Source organism: Polypterus senegalus, chromosome 8 (genome assembly GCF_016835505.1).
Source record: "Polypterus senegalus isolate Bchr_013 chromosome 8, ASM1683550v1, whole genome shotgun sequence".
Lineage (NCBI taxonomy): Eukaryota > Metazoa > Chordata > Cladistia > Polypteriformes > Polypteridae > Polypterus > Polypterus senegalus.
This window is the reverse complement of record NC_053161.1, coordinates 43,381,574-43,391,796: the sequence shown is the minus strand read 5'-3', so window position 1 is coordinate 43,391,796 and position 10,223 is coordinate 43,381,574. Positions and strand designations below refer to the sequence as shown.

Sequence of the window (10,223 nt, the reverse complement as noted above, 5' to 3'; positions counted from 1 at the left end):
CATCATCATTTCTGAAGCATCCAGTTTCCTTTCATTTACTTTTTAAACCACACATGTTTCTCATTCATATGACAATGCTGGTCGGACCACTGTTTAATACATTTAACCCTTCATTCATTGATTCTTTGGTCACATAACACTGATGATCCCCCTTTTCCAATTTTTCTAACCTGATTGCATTATACATTATGGTATATGGTCTAGATCCAGCTATCTGTTGTGGTTGATCTGAGACATGTGAACTTTTTCACCCTTCTAAGCCTTTCTCCATGCCGGTTAATTTTTCTATAACAATAATTTGTTGCTGCATTCATATTGTTACTTAGTTTCTCAATGTATTTAGGACAGGTTTTGTGTTTGTTTATGAGTATAGAACATCTTTCCTTTGTTATTTCTTATTTTTTCTTCTTAATTTTTCAAAGACAAAGACACAGAACTACTTCTATATAATGTTCATTTACAGCAGTGTATTTACTATATAGCAGTTGGTTTCTGAAAAATATGTATGCAATTGATTTTGCTATTAATGATTTAAGTTTTACATGTCACAGATAATAAATATAGTTTAAAGTTACCAATCAAACTAACCAACATATCTTTGAGACAGGTAGAAAGATTGGAGTAACCAAAGATAACCTCACTCTGGCACATGGAGAACAATAAACAGACAATTTCTGTTTTATATAGCACATCACATGTAGCAATCGTAATCCAGAGATGCTTAACATGTTCACAGTGGATTAGAGTTGGAAACTGAACCAGCAATCTTGTGGTTCTGAATCCAGGTCCTTATCCTTATCTTGTCTACTGTTCTAGTAATTTATCTTTATGTATACTCTGGCCTTCTTGGGTCTCTTGAAGAAAAAGAGCGTAATTCCTTTGTACACCTCTAGGTAGAAGCTTGTTACCATTTGAATATGTGCGTATATGTGTGTTTATTGAATTTGCCATGTTTGAAGTTGCATGAAAATGGGATGCTGTAATAAGGAAAATGTTTTCAGCTATTCTCACTCATTTGAACAATATGTAGACATAATTCATAGACTGGTAAATAAATCTTAATGCAATTGAAAATCTTAATTTATGATTTGCTTTGAAGCATTTGCTATTTGGAATCTAAGAAGTTTTACATTTCCACATCTTTCCAAAAGTGAAGCTGTTGGCATAGAACCATATACAGTGGGATGCAAAAGTTTGGGCAACCTTGTTAATAGTCATTATTTTCCTGTATAAATCGTTGGTTGTTATGATAAAAAATGTCAGTTAAATATATCATATAGGAGACACACACAGTGATATTTGAGAAGTGAAATGAAGTTTATTGGATTTACAGAAAGTGTGCAATAATTGTTCAAACAAAATCAGGCAGGTGCATAAATTTGGGCACCACAAAAAAGAAATGAAATCAATATTTAGTAGATCCGCCTTTTGCAGAAATTACAGCCTCTAAACGCTTCCTGTAGGTTCCAATGAGAGTCTGGATTGTGGTTGAAGGCATTTTGGACCATTCCTCTTTACAAAACATCTCTAGTTCATTCAGGTTTGATGGCTTCTGAGCATGGACAGCTCTCTTTAACTCACACCACAGATTTTCAATTATATTCAGGTCTGGGGACTGAGATGGCCATTCCAGAACGTTGTACTTGTTCCTCTGCATGAATGCCTTAGTGGATTTTGAGCAGTGTTTCGGGTCGTTGTCTTGTTGAAAGATCCAGCCCTGGTGCAGCTTCAGCTTTGTCACTGATTCCTGGACATTGGTCTCCAGAATCTGCTGATACTGAGTGGAATCCATGCGTCCCTCAACTTTGACAAGATTCCCAGTCCCTGCACTGGCCACACAGCCCCACAGCATGATGGAACCACCACCATATTTTACTGTAGGTAGCAGGTGTTTTTCTTGGAATGCTGTGTTCTTTTTCCTCCATGCATAACGCCCTTGTTATGCCCAAATAACTCAATTTTAGTTTCATCAGTCCACAGCACCTTATTCCAAAATGAAGCTGGCTTGTCCAAATGTGCTTGAGCATACCTCAAGCGGCTCTGTTTGTGCTGTGGGCGGAGAAAAGGCTTCCTCTGCATCACTCTCGCATACAGCATCTCCTTGTGTAAAGTGCGCAATGGTTGAACGATGCACAGTGACTCCATCTGCTGCAAGATGATGTTGTAGGTCTTTGGTGCTGGTCTGTGGGTTGACTCTGACTGTTCTCGCCATTCGTCGCTTCTGTCTATCCGAAATCTTTCTTGGTCTGCCACTTCGAGCCTTAACTTGAACTGAGCCTGTGGTCTTCCATTTCCTCAATATGTTCCTAACTGTGGAAACAGACAGCATAAATCTCTGGGACAGCTTTCTGTATCCTTCCCTAAACCATGATGGTGAACAATCTTTGTCTTCAGGTCATTTGAGAGTTGTTTTGTGACCCCCATGTTGCTACTCTTCAGAGAAAATTAAAGGAGGAGGGAAACTTACAATTGACCCCCTTAAATACTCTTTCTCATTATAGGATTCACCTGTGTATGTAGGTCAGAGGTCACTGAGCTTACCAAGCCAATTTGAGTTCCAATATTTAGTTCTAAAAGTTTTGGAATCAATAAAATGACAACGGTGCCCAAATTTATGCACCTGCCTGATTTTGTTTGAACAATTATTGCACACTTTCTGTAAATCACTTCTCAAATATCACTGTGTGTGTCTCCTATATGATATATTTAACTGACATTTTTTATCGTAACAACCAACGATTTATACAGGAAAATAATGACTATTAACAAGGTTGACCAAACTTTGGATCCCACTGTATTTGCACTAATTAAAGTAAACCAGAAAATCCATCCTTTTAAGTCTACCTAATTCAGTTTATTCACAATGCAAAAATCACACACCCATACTGTCAGTCACAGCAAATACAGAATCATTCACTAATATCATCAGTCTAAGGCCATGGTTTTCAAACTCAATTTCGGGGAAAGCCATGGCTAGAGTTTCGTGTTCCAAAGAATTTTACAAAAATCATTGTTCTTTTTTTTTAATTGATCTCATATGTTTGGTTATCTGACCTATAAATGATTCTAAGAAGTACATAAATCTTTGCCATAGTTTTAAATGCTTGCTGTACATTTCTTTTGCCGACTTTTTTTTAACTTTTCCTGTTTGTTCTTTTAATTGTCTCCAGATGCTGACAATTAGCACTGATTACTGCAGCCACGAGTGCAAACAATATTGAATATTAAAGGGAGCATTAACTTCAATACTGAATTTACTTATTTAGAAATGTTTAAGGATGAACAGACATGTGAATATGGCACTGAAGTCATTGCTTCCTTTAGCATTTATAGAAACTTTATAGAAAATGGAAAAATTGTCCAGAAAATGTAAGCATTTAAGGTTTTGGCAGAAATACAAAATTTCAGAATTTCTTTGAAAAAGAGTAAAAAAGGAGAGCTTACTAAACATGAGACTTATTAAAAGTAAGTATGACACACAGATTGTGAAACTGGTTGGAATGAAAACCTACTGTCACAGGATTAAGGTGGGGAGCCACAGGTCTTAGCTAATATATTTTAATGGGTGGTGTATCCCCAGGCCACCCCTATTAAAACCTCCCAAACCTCCCTCTCTTTGCTAACTATTGGTCTACAGGTATATTCCAACATATTCAAACTGTCACCCTGAGATTTATTTTTAGTTGTAGCAAATGCTAAATATTTTGGAAATTGTCGTCTATGCAAAATGAACGGTAATGACCAGTATCTAACTAAATATGTGGAAGGAATACATGAATACCAGTCGTGATTTTACCGGCAGATGAATGTTTATGCATTTTTTGTAACAGTGCGCCATTACTTACGCTTTGTCGGCTGCTAACACACAACAGAGCTGCTACCTTTCTTAGTGGAGTGAATGAATATAAGGTAATTTGTTTTCATATGCACATTAAATTGCTTGTATTGACATTAGAGTATCATTTTTGTATTCTCCTAATGAAGATGAACAAAATGAGATATAGGTATATACTATATGACATTTGGTTTTAAAGAAAAATGAGCATCACATGAAAACGTTGCATGATTTCACTAATCTATATATTGTGACAGACAGAGGGCACTGTTGTCCCCTTGAACCCTCAGACTATACGCCAGACACCAGGTAAAAGTCCAAATTATTAATTTATTTGAACTAAACAGTGCACAAAGCACCCTTCTCTCCACAATACTTATAAATAACACAATGCAATACTCAATAATCAATCCACCACTCCCAGACACATTGCCACCCTTCCACCCAGCTCAGCTCAACGCTCTAGTGTTCCTCAGAGTCTTTTATAGTCCCTGACCCGGAAGTGTTTCTCATCCTTCAGTCCATGTGACTCCTTATCACTTCCAGGTCAGATAAAATCCTCTTCTTCATCCCAGAAGTATGTCACTTCCATTGTCGCTTTTCCTATAATGTACTTCCAGGTTATAGGGCACATGTGGCTGTCTGGGCCTCCTTGCAGCATCCTTTCTTGGCCCCTGTGATATCCAGCAGGGCTGTAGAGGAAAACACCGTTGTCCAGGATTCCCTGCTGGTATCCGGGGCACCTCCATGCTCCAGGGAGAGCTCCATCTGGCGGCCTGGCAGTATTGGCCGGGATGACAAGCCGGTCATAGAGCACCGATAACCTTCCGCCGGCCCTTCCAGGTGAGGCAGAAGGGCCGGCTGTGCACCCAGAACCACTCCGGGTGTCCCTGGTCTTCTTCCACCCAGCACTTCCAGTTGTGGTGGAAGTGCTTAGGGCCAGGGCTCCACAGGCATCTGGGCGGACCCTGGCGATGACCCCGGGCCCCTATAGGGTTTAGCTTCTAAGCTCTGTTCCTGTGGTCCCCAAAGCCACCAGGGTGGTCGCCCCTTCATGGTCTGAAGGAGGCATAATCCCTCCTCTGGTCTTTCTGGGGTACCACCCCCAGCCATTTTGCCACAATATATATACAGTGTATATATATATACAAATATCCACACATGTTCAGTCCTGATAACCTTGACAGTTTTAGTGCAAGGCTGTTATAGGTCAGTCAGTTTTTTTTCCCGGAATTTTACTTGCTCTTTGTTGCTTTGCTTCCTCAGTCTTGCTCTGTCTAGTGATTCAACACTGTCTCTTTCTGCAGCCATCCTGTCAGCACAGCTTTCAGTCCCAAGCATTCAGACAGCCCCCCAGGACACAGGGTTCTGCATCCAGACAGTCATTCAACTGCTTGTCTCCTTGGCAACAAAAAACAGCGCTTGCTTGCATCAGAAATGATACCAGTGGCGTTGTGACGTCTACTGTGAAAATCTTAGTTATACTCAAATAGAAGAAGAATTACTTATTTTGGTACAGTAAAATGTGATGATTCTTAAGGCATATTTACTGTAAATAATCCTGCATAATTCAGTGCCTTTGTGGGCCAATTGTTGCTTATGTATTGTACACGAGAACAAACGTGCACACTCATGCAAGTGAGCAGATATAATTTCATTTAAGAATTAGATTAGACTTTGCTGTTATATAAACTTGAAATGAACACATAAGTCCTCAGAATAGGCCACACAATTCTTGATTAAAATTCTTTTTGCATATATTTAGTTGTATGCTAACCAATATGGTTTGAATCTACTAATTACTAGTTTGCAATATCAAAAAGTTGTAAATTTATTAGATCAGTCAATCCTTCCATTAATTTTCAAAACTGGCTTTTTATAATGAGCAGTTTATAGGCTAGTGAAATTCTGTAATAACTGCACAATAAACAGCAGCCAATCTTAAAAAAAAAAAAAAAGTGATTAAACCTTTAACGGAAAAAAATTACTCTGAATTGTGGTTTATCTGTCTTTTCATTCTTTTTTGGAATTTAAAATAGAGAAGAACATTTTCAAATAAATATATTCCCAATGTCTAATCCCCTGACTCAAATAAACATCAAGTTAAGATTTAAAGGACTCCAAATACTGTAGTCTATTACACGTCCTGATACCTCACTCCAGGTCTTTTTTTTCCTTCATTGTGAAGAAATACTTTCAAATGTTTCCAGTGTGTCTGCAAAATGTCCCATTAAATTTCATCTGTACCCTTATTTGATTGCTGAAGCACTCACTTTGTGCTAACCAAGATCAAAACTGCACACAATTTTCTAGATGACTATGTTATTTTGTGTGTTAAAATCTGCTGTACGCATATGGAAATCAGTGAAGCTGAATCATTTGATCGGCGAGGGCTTTATAAGTGGTATATACAGTCATTTTTTGCACTAGCAGCTAGCACTGTCCTTGATTTACAGTGACCATTCTTAAAGTGGACTAATCACCAAACAAAATGTGGATACATGGAATGCATTATTTTCTCCTGCTTTGGATGTCCTTTGTGCTTGAAAGTGAAGCCTGGGTGTTTATTATGAAAATTGATGCTCCTTTAAGTGTTGGGGTCATTTACTGGTGTACCTCCTGATTCCTGTTTTGTGAGCTGAAGCTAATCCTTCTGAAAGAAAAGCCATGCTAATTTAATTTATTTTCTTGTTTGTTTACATATCATCGGCACTGGTGCTTTGCTTTACAGTTTCAGAAGCAGTGTGTACAGTATGTTAACAACATCATTAGGAGGAGGACATGCCGGGTATGTTTTTCCAGTTTGTTTCTTTCTTGTTCTTCCACCACATTGCATACATTGTTGCATCCTAACATTTCTAATTCCATTCAAAGTTGCCAGTTGTGAATTTGTGGCATGTGTAACAGTCTGTCAATATTATTTAAAGAATGCTGGCTGATAAAATACTCTGCAGCACATGTAGCCATTTTCACCTTTATATCATGGCCAGCCAAAATATTGGCTAGAGTTGTGCTATTGAGTCATTTTATTGTTTTAATGCCTATGATGCTTTAGGAGCAAAATGTTTGAATTCAATGCCTCATAGTTCAGGTAGAAATATAGGATTCACCCAACACTTATTGGCCACTGGTGTGATCATGTATATACCAGTGTTTATTGTATATATACAAGTAAAGGGGCTCATTCTACTTTTCCAGTTAGCATTTTAAATAAGGTTTGATATCGTCCATTTGAAAATTTACATGTTCTTAAAAGACTTTCTTTTCAAGGACTATATGTGCTTTCAATCATCAGTATTATCACGTTGTTACAATTCTTTTTAGGGGCTGATATATTTACATCAGCATTTTTGCTATTTCACAAATAGTAATGATCCAATTTTTGTTCCTTTAAAAGCACACGGGCTAAAGAAAATTGTTTAATATTCTTTATTTTGCTGTGGTGGGCTGGCGCCCTGCCTGAGGTTTGTTTCCTGCCTTGCGTCCTGTGTTGGCTGGGATTGACTCACACCCTGTAGTTAGGATATAGCGGGTTGGATAATAGATGGATGGATTCTTTCTTTTGTATGTATATTACATGTGACCAAGAAAAAATATTTAAAACCAACCATTTATGCATAATATGCAATCACAATTTGAGCAATGCAAACATGCCTGTTGAGTTAGATTTCAATGTAGAATGCTGACACCTGAACTAAATATTCTTGCGAAAAGAGGGTTAGGTGCAGTAATGCCAAGGTTTCATTTTCCACCATGTGTACTTTTGGTTAGTTGACTTTATGCACTTTCCAACATTCAAGAGTTCTGAATTCTATTTTGGCAATTGACATAGCTCTTCCATTTGACCATAAAATGAATTGAATTGAGCACAGTGACACATTGGTTAATATAGCTGTCACAAAACTTCAGAGTCTAAGGTATGAATTTTAAACCAATACTAGAAGATGTAAGTTGTATTCTTTGTAAATTAAAGATATGGTGAAAAAAAAGCAGAATGAGGCATCAGGCTTATATGTAAACTCCACACAGACGGCAACAAGGACAGGAAGGCTCTGGAGCAGTGGAGTATGCAATGACTACTTGAATTAATCTGGAATTCTTCTTTTCTAGTAACAAGGAATATTATATTTAAAAAAAGTGTCATGTATGCAGTAAGGTATAGTGCCTATTCCAAGTTAATAGCCTGCCATTTTCCAGAGGCAAGGTTGTAATCTATATACGTAAGGTAGATACAAGTAGTTACTTGAAAAGCAACCCTTTAACATGAGCATAGGGCATAGAAGAAAGGAGATTTTACACATACGTTAGAAAGTCAGAGGGCTACAGTTAGAGTTATATAAATAAGTGGCCAAGTAGTCCTTCTGCAAGTGACTTTAAATTTGTTGATGTACTATAATAGAAATGTCAGGTCAATGGGAAGCGATGATATATTTATCAGTAAGCATAATAAATAATCAGTATGTTCACATAGTTTGTGCTTTAATCATTTTTTTCTCCATCTTTCTGGTGAATAATACCAGAATGTTTTTGTTTGATACTAATACCAGTAAAATTTTATGCTACTCAATACCTTTTGATACCATGGCAAAAACAGAAATTACATTCAGTTGCTTTTTATTAAAGTACATTCATTTATTGAAGTTAATGATATTGTGCCTTTTTCTATAATGCAATATGTAATATATAAATATTGACAGAAACAGCTTTAAAATACTGGTATATACATCAAGTTGTACTTACTCAGCTATCTGTTAAGTAAACAACTATTGGCATTCATAAATATCAAAATCCAATGAAAGGCTTGGATTGAATGTGTGCAGAGATGGTGATCCCCCCGTGTAGCAACAAATGCGGTTTATAATCTTGGAGGAATTTCTGCATAGGGTTTATATATGCAGAATAACTCAAACTACCAGTTTTATCTTAGCATCTATAGTATACATTCTTAATTTATTCTCTGACAAGAGATTTCTGTATCAAGTAACTGAAATCTGCTGCTTCAAATTCATACTAAAGACAAAAATTCATGCATTATTATATAGGTACTTTGTGAATTCCAAGATAATTTGAGATATTTCCATGTAAACCAACTCTTTAAAGCTGTTTTTGTAACAACATGCTTGTAATGTCTGGTTTGTCAATGAATCAATAGGTTAGATTTGTAATACTTCACATTGTAAGATTTATACTTGTATAATTAGATTGTTAAAACATATTACTAAAAGAAATATTTAATAGATTAGTCAGATTAATTCAAATTTCACATGCCAGACATACAGTATGCGGTGCTTTAATTTTCCATTTTTTTTTCTGTTTGTCCCAACTTCAAAGATTCCAGTGTAAAATCAAACTTGCTTGTTTTACAGTTATTCTTTATTTCAGAACTCCTTTTAAAAACAACAAAGTTTTGTTTTCTTATGTGAGTGATCACTCTTTATTTCTTATGCCTGTGTACAAATCTGAATGTTACTTGGACTATCGTTACCTGTACTGAATACATTCATAACTGAGGCAGCATTACATTCTTTAACGTACCATTTATATATATGACTTGCACTTTCGCTATACTGATGAACTCTAGTTTGCCATCACAAAACGAACATGACACAAATTTAGTGTTTGCATATACGTATTTAGCTAAGAAGTATGCTGTTTTGTTTTAACAGTACATGTATTGATAGAGAGATGTGCCTTGTCCTTCGAAGCTTTGAAACACTAAATAAATGTTATTTTGATATTAACACATGGAACTTCTAATGTTATCACTGGTGTACATAAGCAAATTAGCCACTTTGGTTGAATCTTGTGTCAATGTTTACTTGCTACTTGCAACTGTATGTGTTAGCGATTCTCTTCCAACCCTCAGTCCTATAGGTGTAATTGTGGATGTGTGTAAGTCACACCTCAGTGCGACCATTAACTGTATACAACTGTTAGAAAAAATTGACAGATGCTTGGACTGATGAGCAACTGTTGAAGTGCTCGCTATGATCAGAAAATGAATTTGAAGCCTCGTTCATTTATCAGGACTATTTTGAACTCTATTAAAAGCAACTAATATCTTTATATCTCCTCTTACAAATGCGTGACAATACAAGTTAAATGATTAAACCTCATTTGGTTAGTAATGTTATTTTGCTGTCAAAGCATGCACAAATCTGTCTCTGAATTAATTTCATAATGGGAAAGAAGTGTCCCATGGTGAGTGTGTGGTGTTTTTTTTTTAATCCTGAGTGTGATTCCTTCACTCGCGTTCTGAAATTCTTTTGCACAAACACAAAGACATTACCAGACATTACCTCTGCTGCTTTTCTTTTTGACATGTGTTGATGCAGAGCTATATTTTCAACACTGTCAATCATTTTTATATGTAGTTTTTAATCATGTA

General features: G+C 36.5%; 1 protein-coding gene across 6 annotated transcripts in view; it reads left to right on the top strand.

Annotated features, from left to right (window-relative positions):
* magi2a (membrane associated guanylate kinase, WW and PDZ domain containing 2a) overlaps window positions 1–10,223 on the top strand; it is a 1,205,404-nt gene that overhangs the window by 522,820 nt on the left and 672,361 nt on the right. The gene's annotated exons all lie outside the window — the stretch shown is intronic.